Consider the following 20944-nt stretch of genomic DNA (forward strand, 5'->3'; position numbering starts at 1 on the left):
GCACTTTTTTTTCTCGACCAATTTCAGTTTTTAAAAATTGGAATTTTGTTTGGGACATCTTTAAATAATCCCACTTCGTCTCGTACAGTTTCATTAATTTCCGATAGGAGGGAGCGCTATAACTAGCCTTCAAAATGGCATCTGTAATGAAGGTACGTACCTACCAGAGAGCAGTGAGAGAGTTTCTTTTGGCAGAAAACCAGGGCATCACAGATATCCATAGAATGTCTACAGAGACCGGGCAGTGGACAAAAGCACGGTGAGTCATTGGGCGAAGCGTGTTCTTCCTCATCCACCCTCGCGCCTTCTGATTTCCATCAGTTTGGCCCAACGAAGAATGCACACTGCGGGAAGCACTGGATGGATGATGGGGAAGTTATCGACGCAGTGCAACGTTGGCTCCGACATCGACCAGTCAAGTGGTGCCATGCAGGCCCTCACATTACAGTGGTGTAAGGCCGTTGCATTGAATGAAGATTATGTTAAAAAATAGGATATGGTATTGTAGCAAAAGGATTGGGGAATAACATGGTGCATTTGAATCCTCAATAAAACCAACCTGCTTTTAGAAAAAAGTGTTGCATTATATATATTGAATGCCCTTCGTAGAACTAATCAACATTTTATTAGACTAAAATAATTTATGAACCAAAAGCTATGAAGCTATCATAAGCTGAATACCTTTGTTGTATTATCCATGCAGCCTCGTAGCTTCAGAGCCCATAAACGTCTCTCTTCTTTAGACTCCACTCGTCAGGCTGAATGCACAAGAGCCCAAGTTGTGAAATCCTGTCATCCGGATTAGCTCCCCACAGCCGTGGTTTTTAGCCAGTCCATCATAAAGTGAAGACATCCACGTTTATTGGTTTGAAGCTCTGTGTTCTCAAAATCACTTTAATCCTCGCTCATGGCTGCTACTGGTAGTAACATTTAACAATGCGAGTAGTAGTTAGTCATTCACATTCAAACACAACACTACCCACAGCACAGGTATTTTCACAGAAGTAACAAAGATATTTACAATATTATTTCCTTCACTGATAATATCGATCTACATAGTGATATTATATACAATTCCATAAATATAACTTATGAACAGCTTAAGAGAGGAGATAATGTACAAGAATTTACAACAGACATCTCAGGTGTGGGGGACAGATAATCATATGCAACTGTTTCCCTCCAGAATGCAACAAGGGTATTGATACACGAGAGTGTATAATGCTGATGAAGGCTATTGCATCTGATGTTAATGCCAAATAAAGTATTCACTATGCTTTTATACATTAAATGAAATTGAGCTTATACACAGAGTAATTGCCAATTAAGTGTCTTATACACAAAATTCAGTGTTTGAATGGAGACCAACATTTACAATAGTATGACAAATTACATTAGAACAAGTAAACATATGGTAGTGCTAAACTTCATGAGGTTTCACTCTAAAGGTATTGGATTGTTAAAAGAAACATTTATCTCCTCTCATATTTATATATCAAAGGTAACTGTGATGTAATGGTATACTTTTTAATTTTAAAAGACATACAAACAATGAAGAAAACTATTCTCCAAGGTCACATTTTTTCATGGGGAATCCAAATATTCTGTTTAACTAAGCCAACACTACCTAGCATTAACTGATTATTTAGATTAATTTTGATTGTATATATATTGTATTCTTAAATAAGCTGCCTCTGTGGATCAGTGATGGAGTGTCAGCCTCCAGATCCCAAGATAGTGGGTTCAAACCCGGCAGAGGTAGTCGGACTTTTGAAGGGCAGAAAAATGTCCATTCGACACTCCATGTCGTATGATGTTGGCATGTAAAGGATCTCTGGTGACACATTTGGTGTTTACCCGACAAAATTAATGAAATCTCAGCCACAAACACCCAAGAGAGTTTCGGTTTACTCTCTGCCATCTAGTAGGCCTAGAGTAAACATCGAAATTGATAAGCAGACAGCCAGATGGCATCAAATTAAAATGACTCCACATGGTAGCTGAGGCCATACGATTATTATTATTATTATTATTATTATTATTATTATTATTATTATTATTATTATTATTATTATTATTATTATTAAATACTGAATGGTTTATCATTTGGACTCCCAAATTATTCTGGATCTAATTGTATTTCACTCGATATTTCCTGTTCAATGTATTTATTTATTTATTTATTTTGTATGTGGGTTATATAAGTTGTATTTTATTTATGTTCAGCTTTAATCATTAAGGTGTATAGAGAAATCATATTATTACTGACCCAAAGTGTTAACAGAATAACTAAGATTTGTTTTACAAAATAATCCTAGAATTTCCTAGTTAATTTTTGCCATGCAGTTCATATAAAGGATTTTTGAGTTTGGCTACAGAATATTTCATAATTGCAGTCATAATATTTTTAGAACTAAAGTTTCTGAATAATCCACCCAGCAGATATTTATAAAGAAAAGTGACTCCTTTGAATCCACAGTTCCACAGAAGTAGTGAGTCTTATGGTAGCAACTAGAGCACAGTAACGGTTTTTTAAGCTGTTCAGAACAGTGGATGTAAAGGATTCAATTGCTGTTGTGAGAATCTTTTGCATAGCAGTTATATCTGAAATGCAGAACAACTGACCTTTCTCTTCTAGAATGCATCTCTCTCTTCCTTGATCATAAGAAACACACATTTGGAATGCTTTGTCTACTGGACAGCCTCTGGTTAGAATAACAGTTTTTGCTGTCACTTGAACATGTTTTCTAATTCATGGGATGTTCTTCAGAAAACAAAAAAAGTGATAATTATTCCCCTCTAGCCAATATCATCATCTTTTGTTTGTAAACATCCTCTGGTTCAATGCCTGATATCTTGAAGTAACTGTTGGGTCAGCGATTTCTCCATGGTAGCTAATACAGGCCGTTTTGTTAAGCTAATGATACTTAAAATTTATAATGAAAGTAAGATCACAGGGTGAAGATTAAAGAGTTCAAACATCCATCAGGAAATCTGAAAAGATCTTTGCAGAAAATTGCAAAAATTAAAGAATAAACTTCATAGTCCACTAACTCTGAATATTTGACTGAAATTAAAGGAATTTCAAATTTGGAAATCTGTACGAGTAAAAATGAGAATGATCTATTAACTTATTCTTGGAAAAATAAAATTGCCAGTCGTCAAACCATTCCATAAAATTTCTATAAGCCCTTCTAAAGCAATATTCTCTCCATGTTCTGGGACAAAAATAATTCAATTTGACCATACTAAAAGGCTTTCACGTAAGTTATAATTAAAGGTATAAGACAACCAAATTTGTCTATTTACATTTCTTTGTGTGTCACATTTAAATTTGACTACAGGTTGCTTTTTACTCTGTATGAATACTTTGGAGACCCCTTGCTATATAAAACTAATAAGATAATTTTATCTGGTTGAGAAGAATCCATATTATTATCTTGGAGAAATAATTTTCACTTCTCATATAATACACAAAAATACTATATCGAATTCCAGAATTAATTTGTTTTGTGTGTGCGACCGAGAGTTGTATGGTACTGTATATTGCAAACTTTTAACCTCAAATCTGTTAATCATGTATTTTCAGCTGGTCTGCAATATCAGATCTTATTTTCAATGGGTCTGTACTGGAATCATATCGCCTTATAGGTTTTCCACTCCTAGAAATCAAAATCTTCTCCCAATTCCAGCGAACATCATTCACCAGGAATTTGTTATATTGGAGACTATACTTGTCTGCGAAGTCGGTGTTAGTTGATGAACATCGAGACTGCAAAGAGGAGAAACAAAATGTTAATTATCTTAGTTTGATTTCCTCCCACACTTTTAAATGACAATTTTAGCAGTGTTTTGACCAGTGTTCATGTGATCATGTTTGCGATGTGAAAATGGCAACTAATATTTATCTGGCATAACGGAATTATAACATGAAAACATCTACGAGTGTTTGTTTGTTTATTTATTTATTTATTTATTTATTTATTTATTTATTTATTTATTTATTTATTTATTTATTTATTTATTTATTTATTTATTTTATTTATTTGGCATGTCTACTTGTGAATTGAGACGTCATCTAACATTATCGCTCATTGTTTGGAACTGTCGTCTAGTTGTGGAATTTACCATGCACATTTAATTCAAAACTATATCTCCTATTGTTATGTATTTGCTGGATTAATCTGATTCGCTCAATTATTGTTCGATTTCTGCGGGCTTGCGCAGTGGGGACTTTGAATGCTGGGAGTTTCCTTCTTCCGCCTGCTCAGTGTGAGAGAGGAGTAATCTGTCTGTTGTGTTGGAGCATTCAACATGACTGGTTTTAGCTGCGCTCGTAAAAAGACATCTTGGTGCAGTTGGAGAGTGCTAGTAATGGCTAATTACTCGCCAGGATAAGTGTGAGGATGTTAGGGCTTGGCCCTTGATCTTTTGAATATTTATCAGTGTGCTCCAACCCATATTTATTGTACTAGTGTAAGAAGAAAACCTTGTGTTTGTGACCTGTTACCGACATGGGAAGTTCTAAATGTGTCGTAAGTCTTAGTATTGGATAACCCTACTCAAGTAAGTACTGGAAAGTCTATATTATTCAAGTGATCTCGTACTGCCAAGGAGCAAATCCTTCAAAACTTTGGTTCGTTAATTAAAAACTGTAAACGTCCGGTGACAAAATTTATTGTATCGGTTATGGATTCAATTCGTGAAAGTATGTAACTAAATTATGTGGGAATTTGGAATCGCTAATTATGCGTCTATGAGGTTGTATTTTGTTTGAGTTGTTTAAACTTACTGTGTTGTGGTTCGTACCTTGTTTGCCTACTCATTCTTTGAGATGTCTATTATTATTATTATTATTATTATTATTATTATTATTATTATTATTATTATTATTATGTTATTTTATTTTGGTGTTGATTTTCCTCCCTAATTTTTCTTCGTCGTTTGTATTTTCCTTCTAACTGTTGCTATTGCGTTGGCTGGCTAATTATTTGGATGTGATCGTTATTTGCATTGTTCGGTCTTTAATTAATGGCACCTCATGTTCGTATCCTAGCGTAATCCAAAGCCCCCTTCATTCTAAATTATCTAAGCTGTAGGCGAACTGTTTAACAAAAGAAAATGTAATTTCTAACTATCACCTCTTGCATAAATAATAATAATAATAATTAATAACGTCAAGTCTGTGAAAAATTGAAATTTGCTGGTCGATATTTAACTTAATTTATGCCATTCTCTTTACGTTTTCTTGTCACATTCTACTCATTGTTTGGGGGTTCCTTGCCTTTGTTATTATTACGTAATGTGTCATCACCTTCTTATCTTATCTGATGGACACGTTATTAATTTTGGGGCTTTGATGACTATTATGGGATGGTGGCTTGGTGTCGGTAAATGGTTACTCCTGTTGTGTGCTACCGTGTTCTGTTATTAAGTGGGAACGTTTATAGTATTTTTCCTTTGATATTTTACATTTAATTGGGATTGTTTTCCACCTTTGTTTTGTTATAACTTAATCTTGTTTGGTTTATTTATGTAAATTTTATTCGCAGTTGGAGCCACTGATTTCTTGTACGTGTGTTCTTGTGTGTGCCTTTGCGTGTGACTTATTATTCATTGGTAGTGTGGCAAATTTCAATTTTAAGCAGTATTTATAGTCGCGGGCCGGCATACTGATTATCCTCTGATTATTTTATATTTTAAAATGAATTTCCATGTAGTAATTACCTAGTGTTTATCGTTCCAAAAATTCTGGTTGCAACCAATTTTTTTTATTTTTTTTTTTATTTAATCTTTCTGTACATTAAGGTGACGTAATTGACAATTTTATGTAATGGTATCAGTTGTGAGTTTTCCAACTTTGATTTTTTGGGGAAGCCTATGTTGATATCAGCTTTAATTGCGTTTTGATTTTTAAAAAGAATATATATATATATTTAACTGTTCTTATACTATTTTCAATTTTCAAATTTAATTTATTAACTAAATATTCCTTATTTTAAATTTAATCTTGTCTGTTATTTAGTACCATAACATGGGGCTACTTGGGACGTCGGGGTAACTTGGGACATTACAGCATCTCATATTTTAGTTCTCCTTATTGGCAACACTGTTTTAGTTCGCTTTCTTATCAGTACACGGATGTGTGTACCATAAGTGACTGTTACTGTGAGAAAATTCATATCTTCTGCGACTTGAAGGTAAGTTTGCAATACATGTTTTAATTTTTTACATATTTATCTAAAAATATCTGTATGAAATAACTTTGTCTCCACACAAGAATCTATTAAGGCTGAATAAGTTTTCGCGCCTTCATGCATAACCTCATACTGTTCTAAACAACCTGTAACAGTGACGAGATCATATTGCCAATTGTAATTTAGTAGCGAACGAAATTTCCCAACAGTGTAGAAGTTGGGGTAACTTGGGACAGAAGCATACGATCTAAACTGCGCATTATCTAAGCTTCACATTATTTAAACTTCACATTATGTAAGTGTCAGAATGTTTAATATTTGTTTCTTCTTCTTTCAGCTTCAAATATGGTACGTGATTATAAACGAGTGTGTGGCGCACGTACATATAAGGACTATTCTGCCAACTAGCTAGAAAAAGCAGTTGATGCTGTGAAGAAAGGGATATCTCTCCGTAAAGCAGCTGAAGAATTTGGGGTATCAAAGTCCACATTGAATAGGAAATTAATGGGAAAAGTTGGGAGGCCATATGTACTTTCAGTGGAAGACCAAGAAGAGCTGGTGCAATGTTTGATCTTGGCCGGTGACTGGGGATTTCCACTAACAGTGTATGATATTCGACTTACTGTCAAATCATACCTTGATAGGTTGGGTAAAAGTGAGAAAAGGTTTAAAGACAATTTACCTGGTGTGGATTTTGTGCGGTCTTTCCTAGGAAGATACAAAAAGGAACTCTCAAACAAAATGTGCCAAAATATAAAGAGGAGCCGAGCCAGTGTAGATGATATCATTATTAATCAGTACTTTGATGAAATGAGTGTGACGTTAGATGGTGTACCGCCCAAACAAATAATCAACTATGAAACTAACATGACAGATGACCCTGGAAAACACAGAATTGTTGTTAGAAGAGGTAGCCGTCATCCTGAGAGAATTATTGATTCAACCAAATCAAGTACCTCCGTCATGTTTACTGCTGCCGCTGATGGCACTTTACTGCCTCCCTATATTATGTATAAGGTTGAGCACCTGTACAACAAGAGGGAGGTCTTATGGGAACAGTGTACAATCGATCAAAAAGTGGATGGTTTACTGTCAAAATATTTGAAGATTGGTTCAGAACAATTGCCTTGCCATATTTTTGAAGATTTGACAAAAATGATGCCAAAGTGATGATTGGTGATAACCTGGCAAGTCACATATCACCTTGGATTATAAATGAGTGTAAGAGCAACAACATTAAGTTTGTTCTTCTGCCCCCCAACAGCACTGAACTCACTCAACCTTTGGATGTCGCTTTTTTTCCGACCATTAAAAATCAAATGGCGTCAAGTGCTAACACAGTGGAAAAACAAGAACCAAGGAACTGTTCCCAAAGGCCAATTTACACGTCTCTTGAAGCAAACGACAGAGGAAATGGGAACTGATGCAATATCCAAAGACATCCAGAGTGGATTTAAAGCATCAGGAATTGCCCCTGTTGACAGAAACCAAGTGCTGAAAAGGCTTCCCCACAAAATGACACAATCTGTTGATTAAGGGCTATCGACATCTACATCTGCTGATAATTCTAGCAGTGAATGGGCCCTTACATTTCAAACGTATTTGGAAGAATCCAGGAAAAGAGAAACTGAGCCTTTGAAGAAGTTGAAAAGGAAAAAGTTAAATGTTCCACCAGGAAGAGGAATACTGGTAGAATATCTTTCAGTGAGCCCTAATGCTCCAGAAATACCAGAAGATGATACACCAATGCTGCAACAAAGAAAAAGAAATAGGCCTAAAAGGAAATTTGATGAGACCTCTAGTAATGATGATTAAAATATGCTCTTGTTAGTAAATACTCTAAAATTGCACTTTAAAAGTGTGATATGCTGGTTGAATTCAAAGTCCAGATACTTCTATTGAGTTCTAAATTTCAAGTGCTTCCTCAGGTAGAGAATTGAAAGTTGAACATTGGCGCAGAGGGTGTCTGTCTTGTTTGAGGTCCAATATTTCTGATACGGAAATTAAATGTAGATAAAACAATAGGACATTCTTATAATATAATGGATTCTTGCTGTGGTGTGACGAAAATTTCCAATCCAAGTTGGAACCAATAGAACCTGATGATGAAAATGTTGGAATTAATGCAAGATATTTTTAGGAAGGGAATGGTGAAAAATGAAGAAAGAAAACAATGAGTGCAATGTGAATGACCTGACCAGCAGTGTGCAACTAAGGGAATGAAAATGGCATGGAATAGGAGGGGAAGAAAGCTGCTGAAGGAAGGAGCAAATGAGTGGAGCGGGTGACGTGCGAAGGGAGGGGCGGGGAAGTGGGAAGTGGTTTAAGGCGGGGCCGACGGGTGGGGAAATGATGGTGATTGTATCAGCGGAGGACCTTTAATTAACTTAAAGAAAGCTTTTTGATCCGCTAAATTGTTTTTTCTGAAATAGGTAAGGAATAAATCAAATAGAATATTAGACTTTTCCGTAATTTCATTAAGGTTATAGTTAGCATTAAAGTACTGATCCAAATATATATAAAGATTCTCAGTTTTATTAAGCAGAAGGCCCTTATTAGCTATTTCAAGAATGTCCATGTCTAGTTCAATATTCATGAATTTATGATTGTAATCGGCCATATGTTGGACAATAGCTGAAAATTTATTATATTTGATTGTGTTGATGTGTTCCAAATATCTTATGTTAAAACTTCTTCCAGTTTGCCCTACATAAGAAATATTAGTGCAGGAGTTACACTTGAGCCTGTAAACACCTGATTTTGCATACCTGTTGATCTTGTTGATGTGTGACCTGTTATGCAGGATGTGTGTACTGTTATTATTATTATTATTGGTTTTGAATGCTATTTTTATGCCTTTTTTCTTGAGAATATTAGTGATCTTATGAATTTCGTTATTGAAAGTAAAAGTGGAAAAGGATTTGTATTTAGGTAATTCTTTCAGTGTTGTTTTGGGACGAAATTTATGTTTATTGATAATACTTGCAATAAAGTCGCTACCGAAGCCATTGAATTTTGCTATACCGCGAATAGTATTCAATTCAATGGAAAGATCTTTCTTGGTCATGGGTATGTTGAATGCTCGGTAAACTAGGCTGTTATATGTTGCTCTTTTGTGAGATGGTGGTGGGGGGGGGGTTGAATCTCGACGAATAATAACTGCGGATTGGGTGGTTTTTCTATAAATTTTATAGGTTAAAGAATCTGGATGTCGTATGATGGTTAGATCTAGAAAGTTGATCTTTTGATCTATTTCTGATTCCAGAGTAAAATTGATATGGGAGTCGATGCTATTTAGCCCTTGAAGGGTGGTAGGATCGTCTGTTGATTTTTCATTTATAATTACTAGAACATCATCAACATACCTAGCCCAGAAGAGGATATTATCGAATATGTTGTTAATTTTAGTGTTCTCAAGGAAATCAAGGTAAATTTCTGCAAGAATACCTGAAGCCGGTGAACCCATTGCCAGACCGTTCTGTTGGTAGATGATGCCATTGAACGTGAAAAAGTTGTTGTTTACGACCAATTTAAGTAACGTAATAAAGCCTTGAATCTCTAATTTACTCAAATGACTATTTTTGTTCAGGTTCTTTTCAATGATGGGAAATAACTTGAAAATTTGGATGCTGGGGTACATGTTTATAATGTCAAAAGAATGGAGAGAATAATCGGGTTGCATGCTGAACTTATTTAGTTTATCTATTAATTCATACTACATATGTGTTTTTAATGGACTTCTTAGATAAGAATTGGTAGTTATTCCTTAAGAACCTTTGGATAAATTGCGATGTTTTGTACAATGGTCTCGGTCTATAATTAATGATTGGTCGAATGGGAACACCGGCCTTATGTATCTTCGGGAGAGCTCTGGCAGTAGGAAGACCTGGGTTCATACTTATAAGTTGACTTTTCTCTTGTTCGGTAAGCAGAAAGGAGATATTTTTAAGGCTTGTTTGAGGAGTCTTTGGACCTTTTGCATAGGATCTTTTTAAATTACATTATTTTACATTATGTTATCTATAACATTTCATCACTCCACCAAGTTATATGTACATATTCGCATCGCATACACAGTTCATTCTTTTAAATTTTATTTCCACAACATAATTTCGTCTTAGGACTTTGGCAAATCCATAAGTGTATCTTAGTTAGGCTCATGATGACTCACATGGGATCGAAACTAGTACCTTGATAACATATTGTAATGTATTTATAGACATTGCAATTATTGTACAGTATTGAGTAGGTGGAATAAACTGTGTAAATTGTATGTATCTGAAATAAATTGAACACATGCGTTATGTGCCTTCTGAAGCTTGATATAAAGTGAGGCATTCAGGTTACTGTATACTAACCTCACAGTAGTCGAATATTGGCATCATCATACTTTGGATAAGCAGTTTTCTTACATTTTGGAGGAGTAAATCACTGAGTTTCTTAAGGGAATGTAAGGAAGTAAACACTCGCTGACATACACCTATTACATAATCGTTCCAACTAAGGTTTCTATCCAGTATCATCCATAAGTTTTTAACTGTGTCTTTGAATTGTAACTGAGTGCCTCTTAGTGAGTGGGTATGCACGTCTGTGAGGCATGGGTTTTTTGGGTAGCTAAAAGAATACACTGCAATTTTTGGGCATTGATTTTTAGTGCATGGTCATCGGTCTACTTACAAATTCTTTGTAGGTCGTCATTCATATGATTTATTGCAGTCGGTAAGTCACGACGATGTGCATGTATATATATATTTGTAAGTCATCTGCGTGCACATGATACTGACAATGTTTAATTACTTGTGTTAGTCCTGAAATGAAGATTGAAAATAGGAGTGGTGCTAGCACTGACCCCAGTTGTATTCCAGTCTCTACAGATTGTCATGAAGAGAAATTTTCACCTGCTGATACACACTGCCGCCGATCAGAGAGATAGGAATACATCCAGGATAGTGTGCTTTGTGAGAAATTAAGAGCACATAATTTTGCCATTAGTATGTCTGTGTCAACGCAGTCGAAGGTCTTACTTACTAAGGTCTAAAAGAGTTAAAACAGTAACTTCTCCCTTATCCATAGCTACTCCTATGTCGTTTGTAACTTTAAGTAGTGCAGTAGTTGTGCTATGATTGCTTCTAAAACCAGACTGGTATTTCTCAAGAAGTATATTGTTATTTAATTATCCAGTTATTTGTCTGTGAACTATTTTCTCCAAAATTTTGGACTGAAATGGTAAAATGCAAATGGATCAAAAATCTTTGGGTTCCATGGGATTGTTGGTCTTTGGGAGTGGGTGAACAATTGCACATTTCCAAAGGGCCCGTTATCAGTGAGTTATTAATGATGTGGGTTAGAGTTGGTAGGATTATGTCTAGAGTTTTAAGAGTAACTGTGGAACAATCTCGTCACATCCTGTCGCAGTTGTCTTTATTGATCGTGCAATTTGTCTCACTTCTGCAGGAGTAACTAGTGAAAAATATAACTGTTCTCCTCCATTGTTAGTATTGTCATTGTGTAGAATTTTATTAATTATCTGTTCTTTTGTTGTCTTGTCAATGTTGACGGGTCTTGTAGTAAAGTATTGGTTTAAATCATACAGTGGTAGTTTAACGTCAGCAGTATGTATTTTATTTCCACCTATGCCCATTTTTAAATGGTTTTCCAGATTGCTGTCATATTCCGGGTTAGCAAAATGTTCTGTGAGTGTCTTATTTTAGCATTCCTTACAGCCTGTGTGGTCCTGTTACAAAGGGTCTTGAACAGGTCAAAATTGTTTGGTACTTGGCTATTTTTAGATTTTCTGAAAGCTTTGTCTCTCTCTGTCATTAAGTCTCGTATTTCCTTGAGTCATCCATGGAGCCGCGGGGCATGTTACGCAAGCAGTGCATTTTGGCACGTGTTTATTGAGAAGAGCTAGCAGTTGTTTGTTTAAGAACTCCACTTTATCATCTATATTATCTAAAATATGGACATAATGCCAAGGTATGCTTGCAGCATCTTCTAATAGGGTTTTGTTATTTATACCTTTTAGGTCTCGGAATGTAATTAATTTAGGTCTGTACTTGGGGCATTTAAGTGAATAAGCTAAATAAATTAAGTCATGATTGGATAGTCCGCAAGCAGACATTTGCCTGTGGGTCAGTACCCTGTCAGGGTTATTTGTCACAATTAAGTCCAGTAATGTATGTGACGTGGCTGTGTGATGTGTTGCATTAAGTGGCAAAATCGTCATGTTACAAGATTTAAATATTTTGATTAGTTGTTTAGTGTCAGTCATTTTGTCGTTTAGAATGTCAGTATTGAGGTCACCTAGTCATAAAACATGCTCATACCTTGGTAAGTGGTCTAGGAGGATGTCCTCAAGGTCGGTGATGTATCCAATCATTGGTGGGCGATACACTACACTCAGTAAGCACTTTTCACCTAGAGCCTCAATTTCTATGAACATGAACTCAGGCTTTGCGCAGTATTCACTAATTGTTTTTAGATTATTTTATATTTTAGGTCGTTCCTAATATATCGCCGGCTTTACCTGTGCAATCATTTTGGATCTAAATATAATTTCTGAGGTGGACGAGAGAATATGACAACCAAGGTTTCATCCAGGTTTCCCCGTTGATGACGATGTGAGGGTTAACATCAGCAATTATGTTACAGAGTTCGTGGAAGTGAGGAATTAGACTATGAACGTTAGCATGTACTACCTGTAAGGAATTTGGGAAGTTGTTAAAAGCATTTGTAAGGGGATTAGTGTTAGGGGGCTGGGTAGGTATGGGAGCGAAGATTCCACTCAGCTGACCACCAGTAACCTTGCCGAAAACAGAAGCATGTGCAGCACTCTCACTTTGAATTGCCAACCTGTACGATATCTTGCCTAGTTATTATATGTAAATCTAAAGAACATATAATCTGAAAGTAATAGTTGGAATACTGTAGTAATTATAGTAATACTCTAAAGTCTAGTATCTAAGTTAAAACTGTAAAATGTGTAATGCTATGTTAGTTTTGGTCTGACGGTTTATGTAATCCTGTACAATTCTGCTCGGCTTGACACACCATTTCACACCATTGTGTTTCACAATAATTGTACCATCTATTGTCCAACAATTGGACACAGAAAATCTAGTGATCCCTTCTTGCAACAGTTTCCTCCTGATTGACATAAGGTCTTCTCCGATTGTTTTGCCCATTCCTTTCAGTTTCTTTTTTAGATTTGAACAGTTCACTCCGTTTGCGGTATGACACGAACTTTGCTATTATCGGACGGGGCTTATCTATGTTCATCTTGTCTACCCTGTGACTTCTGTCTTTATCCACGTGCGTTAAATGTACTCCAATATTGTCAGCTAGCTCGATGACAATTTTGTCCGTGTCCTCGCCACTCAATTCCCACACCCCAAACACACGCATTGATTGCCACCACTGATATTGCTCTAGAGAGCATCGGTCTTAGTTTCAAGCTGTTCCCTGAGGTCTGATATCTTCTTATCTCTAGCCTCGAGCGCTTCCCTCGTCTCCTCGATTACTTTGGTATTAAAGTGTATCATCTCTTTAAGCTGCTCTATGACGGCCCTGGCTTCCTGGTCTTGTATGATGTTGTCTAGTGTGGCGAGTGTTTCCTTGTCTCTCAGAGCTTCCTGTAGGGCACACTTCACTGGGCTGTTTGTTGTTTTTACCTTTTCTTTCACTGGCATGGCTCTTTACAAAAAATATTATGTTGTTAATTACTTGTGACACACTTTGAACTGGCTGTTTGTAGCAAGGTGGTTTTACTTATCACTTATTTGAAAGTTCCACACGTAAATGCTGATCTTACACCTTCAGATCACTGATAAACCTGGAGACTGAAACACATCCTACTAAGCACTGGTCACCGTATGCAGCAGTAATCCTATCTATCGAAGATGAGTGGCAACAGAAGACACAAAGCATATCACAACAAACAGTGGTCAGTGTAATGATATTGGTGATCAATTTCATGAGCTTTCTATATTGTAGCCCTTCACATTTAATTTTCTTTCCACTCTGCGATATTAGGGCATCTTATAAAATTATTTATAGCCTAGACTGTAGTTCCTTATTCTCCGACTTTACATACCGATTTCTATTAAAATCTGTTTACCTATTTTTTCAAGACTCGGCACTGATATGAACTTAATAACAAAAATCCAAATTCATGAATATCTCTGTGGTCATAACTGGTACTGTAACAATGTATAAGACATAAATGATCGTAAATTTAATACTATATAACTTTAGTTATGTAGTATTTATCGATACGACCACTAATAACATAAATATTTGAGAATTAAATTTTAGTCCTTCCCCTAAACTACCATTTTTCTCAGCACGAGTACAATTATTTATAGCCTAAATTACAGCGACTTTTTCCCCAACTTTGCATACAGATTTTCATTAAATTCTCTTCAGCCATATTCTCGTGATGCATGTACATACATACATACATACATACATACATACATACATACATACATACATACATACATACATACATACATACATATAGACAGACAGATAGATAGACAGAAATTACAGAAAAGCAAAAAGTGCATTTCCTTGTTACTGTGGGCACGACTGATATAGAAATACCATCCTTTTTAAATTCTGAGCAATGTACAGACAAAACTCTTATTTTATATATATAGATGACTCAATAAATGTGCACACACACACACACACACACAAGTCTATTCAGCTATGAATGTCCACACTTACTAACTTCTGTCTATTTACAAGTCCCTCTTCCTTTCGGCACAGCTGGTGGTCCATCGGACACTGTTACTCCCACGGTAGTTAACTTGACCAAGGCACAATTTACGGAAGGAGAGAATGAACTATTTAAAAGGGGTCCAAAATACAATTGGCGTAATAAAGATAGAGAAATGGACATCATTAACACAGTTGCAGAAGCGGAGGCGAACATATCAAAACTCCCACGCGATGTACAAGACGAAGTAAGATTGGAGTTAAAGAAGAGATTACCCAGATTAGCTAAAGAGATTTATACCAGTTTTGATCGTAAACAACAGAAAACAATAAAAAACATGAAATTGAAAATTGAAGATAACAATATTATAGTAACCAAGGCTGACAAGGGGGGTGCGATCGTTTTGATAGATAAAGATACATATATCAAGAAAATTGAAGATTTTTTGATAATAACAAATACACATTAGTGACTAAAGATCCGCTAGCTAAAATTCAATGCAACTTAAAGGCCTTACTTAAAAGATCCATATCTCTCTTTACCGAACAAGAACAATTAAAACTTATCAATATGAATCCTAGGCTCCCAGAAACTAGAGCTTTGCCCAAAATACATAAAAATGATATTCTGATTTGTCCGATTATCAATTGCCGAAATTCTCCCACGTATAAGGTCTCCAAATACATTCATAATTTTTTGAAGACATTACACTTTTAATAATAAACAACCATTAAGAAATTCCTTTGACTTGTGTGACATTTTGTTTAAATTTGGCATGCGTCCAAACCAGATGATCTGTTCGTATGACGTAGTGAATATGTTCCCGAATATTCCGACAGATAAAACTGTTAATATCATTCATGATAATATTTGTAAACACAGTAATCTTAGTAAAATGGAAGTAGAAGAATTCACTAGATTGTTAAATTTCGTGTTAGACAATAATTACTTCTCATTTAACAATAATATTTATAAACAGAATGGATTAGCAATGGGTGACCCAATATCGGGCATCCTTGCCGACATATTTATGGATTCAATCGAACACAATGAAATAATAGCAAAAATTAAAGGAATTTATTTATGGTTGAGATATGTAGATGATACGTTTGTAATCATAAACAAAGATGTCACTAATAGTCAAGAAATCTTAAATAAGTTAAATGCAATCGAACCTAATTTGAAATTCAGGAAAGAGGACGAAGTCGATAACTCATTGAATTTTCTAGATGTAACAGTTATGCGTAAGGTTAACACTTTTGATTTCCAAATATTTAGAAAACCGATACAATCATCTACAACTGTAAACAATATTTCTTTACACCTGAATTCACATAAACAAGCATCTTTTCACAGTCTGATTTATAGAGCACTTAGAATCCCTCTATCTCCCAAAAATTTGAAGAAAGAATTAAATTATATTAGGTACCTCGCTAAACAAAATGGTTTTAAAATAGAAATGATCAACAAATTAATCAATAAAATTAAGAACAATTTATCCACAAATCTGATACGTACCAGAAAAAAAAAAAAACTGAGTATGCTACATTCACTTTTAATAATCCAGCTATACACCAGATTACTAACGTATTCAAGAAACATAATTTTAATATAGCTTTTAGAACTACTAATACTAACCAGTCCATATTCTTTAATCATAAAAAAGTTAATTATGATAAAAATCGTTATTTGGGATCAGGAGTATACAGACTCAAATGTACTCAGTGTAATTTTTCATATGTTGGACAGACTGGGAGAAATTTTATGACAAGATACATGGAGCATGTTAATGCGGAAAAACGTAGGAAATACTCAGCGATGAGTTTGCATATGAGGGAGACTGGTCACAGATTTGAATCCACAGAGAAAGGCCTAGCGATAATTAGAAACATAGAAAAAGGGAGAATGTTGAACGAATTAGGAAGTTTATATATCTATTTAGATCAGACATACAATAAGCAACAGAATCTTAATGAAACCACGGACAGTAAAAGTATGTTACTTGAATTAATGCAGAAATTATTAAAGTCAGTTAGTTCGAATAAATTTAGGATACCTAATATATTTAATTCTTCATACTCTAATACTGCAAATAGAGGATTGTGGCAACATTTACTAATTCACAGAGGCTTGCAGACTGAACGCTGAAAGGCATAATTGTCTATGATGATGTATGTATGTAAAAAAATTTAGACATCACTTATTTAAACATTTCTTCAAGACTTCTGCTCAGCAGCGTAACGAATGTGGCACAAGCCCACCTGTCAAAATAACAATTCGGGCCCCCTGTAATAAATGGCAAAACCTATGAATAAGTATCAAACGTAATTACAGCTAGTAGAACTAACAATATATATTCTAATGTTATTTGCTTTATGTCTCAGTACATTGCTAAAAAAAAGAAAGATATTCCAGATATTCAATACAACAATATTGTTGCACAAATTAATGTAGCAACATGTTTAATATGTTATGGGCTGGTTTTGACATAGATGCATGTCATCATCAGCCGATACAAACTGGCAGAAATCAACACACACACAAAAAACAAAAAAACATAAAAGGTAGTTGTAACACTTATGACACTTTTTTGAAGAATTAATAATTGAAGTTCATGGCACTTTTAAGTGAAAATAATTTTGTAGATATCTTTGGTTCTTGAGCAATCTTGCTGTAGATCTTGAGGTTAAAAAAAGGATGCAGTATAATTCACAATTGTTGTTGTTATAGGAATAAATTTGTTGCTAGGTAACAAATGATATGATTTTGTTTTAGTCCTTCAAAAGGTGGATAGTGGTATTGAACCCATGACCTTTGTGCCCTAAGAATTTTAAGTATGAAAGTCATTACATGAGGCCCCGTGTCAATTGGGATGAGGAGCTTGAACATTTCTTGATATCACGGGAGTGACACGTGGCAAGGAGGTGCCTACCTTCATTCCCACGCGATGATACGTGACATCATCCGCACGTGTCGGCAGTGGAAGGATACAGAAGGAAGTTTATGTTGAATAAATATAATTAAGTGAAAGAATTAGTGGTGAACGCAATATAATGAGGGTCCTGTATTTATCTATAAGACAATTGGTCTTTAGTAAGATGGATTTGAGACTGCTAAGCCATTTCTAGGAATTATTTCAGATGGACGTGCGTGTATAGCTTACCCACGCTAAGTCGACAAAAATAGTGCCTATCAAATGAGGTCATTTAACCAGTTAATTTAATAAGAATAAATTTTAAAGGTTCAGGAATACTACCGCTAGCAACGTAGCAAGTATGCGGTTACATCAAAACTCTTTTAAATACAGCTCATTTAAGTCGAAAAAGTTACGCAAATGTTCTTGGCGGCAAAGGGAATATGCCTGGAGAGAGGGGGTACTGTCTATAAATAAAAAGGGACGCCATGTTGAAACCCCTGCATTTGTATCATTGAGGCTGGAGACAGAGGTTGAACTGTTCTAAAATCGATCGACAAGAAGTAGACTAAGTCCAACCAACAGATTTTAGCCGATGTGGCTGTGGTCTTGACTCCATGTGGAGATAGTTTTTGAGCAGAAGTAATTGTATAAAAAGGACGGTCAAGATACCGAAGAAGTATTTATACATTTTTGTGTGGTAAAGAAAGTAATATAAAATCGACAAGCGAAGGGCATTTCATCTGATGGCCAAGCAGGCATCAATTTTTGGTAGTGAGACAAAGTCTCTCTTAGTGCATTGGCACTGCTGGTAGCTTCAAATAGCCTATGCAGTGGCCTCCACGGAATGCACTAGCCATGCGTCTTGGTAGGTGTGCTAGGTACCAACTGATGAGCCCAGCCTAGCACACGGGGGCGAAACGCTGGCAACTATGAATGAGTTAGCTGGAAAATTTATAATGTCCAATAACAGACCATTTATATTGGTGTTATAAATTTACTCATTCGGGACAAATATTTCAGTTTCCCTATGGGAATCAGCATCTATATCATCTGATGGCCAAGCAGGCATCAATTTTTGGTAGTGAGACAAAGTCTCTCTTAGTGCATTGGCACTGCTGGTAGCTTCAAATAACCTATGCAGTGGCCTCCATGGTATGCACTAGCCATGCGTCTTGGTAGGTGTGCTAGGTACCAACTGATGAGCCCAGCCTAGCACACGGGGTCGAAACACCGGCAACTATGAATTAGTTGGAAAATTTATAATGTCCAATAACGGACCATTTATATTGGTGTTATAACCATACTGTTGTAAGTGGCACATTTATGTGATTGTGGGTGTGAGGAACCTTGTCTTATTGTAGTAGCTGTTTGTGTGGATTTCCTGTAAATCGTATAAGATAAAGAATAAGGTAATCCGCTAATTGTTATATCTAGAAAATTGATTGAACTCTTGGATTCAGTTTCAAGTGTAAATTTAATACAAGGATCAATCTTGTTGAGATTATTAAGAGTAGAGGATGCATTAATAATTACCACATATCTTGCCCAAAAAAGCATATTCTTGAAATTATCGTTGTTATCAATAAAAGTGTGTTCCAGAAAATCTAAGTATATCTCTGCCAAGATCCCCGATGATGGTGATCCCATTGCCAAGCCATCTTGTTGGTATATTATATTGTAAAATGTGAAAAAATTGTTATTGACTACCAATTTTAAGACAGTCATGAAATCAAGAATTTCAAATTTACTCAGGTGACTGTATGTATTCAGGTTTCTTTCAATAATGGGAAATAATTTTTTGGTATTAATGCTAGGGTACATATTGACAATATCAAAAGAATGTAAAGAATGGTGTGGCTGAATTTCAAAGTTGTTCAGTTTTTCAATTAGCTCAATAGTACTTTTAATAGACTTTTTTGATAAAAACTTATAATTATTCTTTAGAAATTTCGGAATGAATTGAGCTAATTTGTATAGTGGGCTGGGTCTGTAATTAATGATCAGGCAAATGGGGACATCAACCGTGTGGATCTTAGGAAAAGCTTTTGCAGTTGGCAGACCCGGATTCATGTTCAATACTTTGTTTTCTCATAATCTGTAAATAGGAAAGAGGTGTTCTTTAATGTTTGCTTAAGAAGACGCTGAATCTATTGAGTTGGGTCTTTTTTAATTATCAAGAAAGAATTATTGCTGAAAAAGTTTTTAGTTTTTTTAATGTATTCAATTTCATCCATAACAACAGCTTTTGTAATGATGAGATTATTATTCTCAATTTTCTTTTTAAGCTTGAAAAACCGGGCGAGTTGGCCATGCGCGTAGAGGCGCGCGGCTGTGAGCTTGCATCCGGGAGATAGTAGGTTCGAATCCCACTATCGGCAGCCCTGAAGATGGTTTTCCGTGGTTTCCCATTTTCACACCAGGCAAATGCTGGGGCTGTACCTTAATTAAGGCCACGGCCGCTTCCTTCCAACTCCTAGGCCTTTCCTATCCCATCGTCGCCATAAGACCTATCTGTGTCGGTGCGACGTAAAGCCCCTAGCAAAAAAAAAAAAATTAAGCTTGAAAATAAGTTCTCTTTCAGGGAAAGTGTCTCTATTAGTAGGTTTTGTATTTGTAATAGTGGTGTGAATCTTATTTAATTTTTTCTTTACATCTAATCTTACTTCATCTTACTGATGGCTATTTCAGATTCTGTAACTAAATTTTAAAAATGTATTAACTTTATTTGTGTTGGGTCAGTTATGTGTAGGGCCATAAGAGAGGTTTGAGTTATCATCATCATCTAGAGTTGTTTTTGATAAGTTGACTACAGGTGGATGGAACTTCTTTATTATGTTGTCAGGATTGTTCCTTTTTTGGGTTACTTTAGTAACATTTCTGCTTAGCACTGAGTTTTTTTGAGTGTGTTGAGCTTTCTATCTAGGGTACTCTGTTTTTTAGATGGTATGTTGAACAATCTGTTGTCAACTTGGGTTTGAAATATGTTCCATTGAGCGCTTGAGAGTCGTTGAGCTGCTTCAAGGTGAGACTCATAGAGTCGACTGTTTAGAAAAGGTTTTTTCTTATAAAGGAACTTAATTTTGTTATTTAACCAAATCTTGTTAACTT

The 20944-nt window shown here is 35.5% G+C and overlaps 1 pseudogene; it reads right to left on the reverse strand.

Annotated features, from left to right (window-relative positions):
• Window positions 1-3571: 3571 nt before the first annotated feature.
• The window catches only part of LOC136879029 (glutathione peroxidase-like), a 29890-nt pseudogene continuing 12517 nt past the window's right edge, over window positions 3572-20944 (reverse strand).

This window comes from Anabrus simplex, chromosome 8 (assembly GCF_040414725.1).
Source record: "Anabrus simplex isolate iqAnaSimp1 chromosome 8, ASM4041472v1, whole genome shotgun sequence".
NCBI classification, from domain to species: domain Eukaryota; kingdom Metazoa; phylum Arthropoda; class Insecta; order Orthoptera; family Tettigoniidae; genus Anabrus; species Anabrus simplex.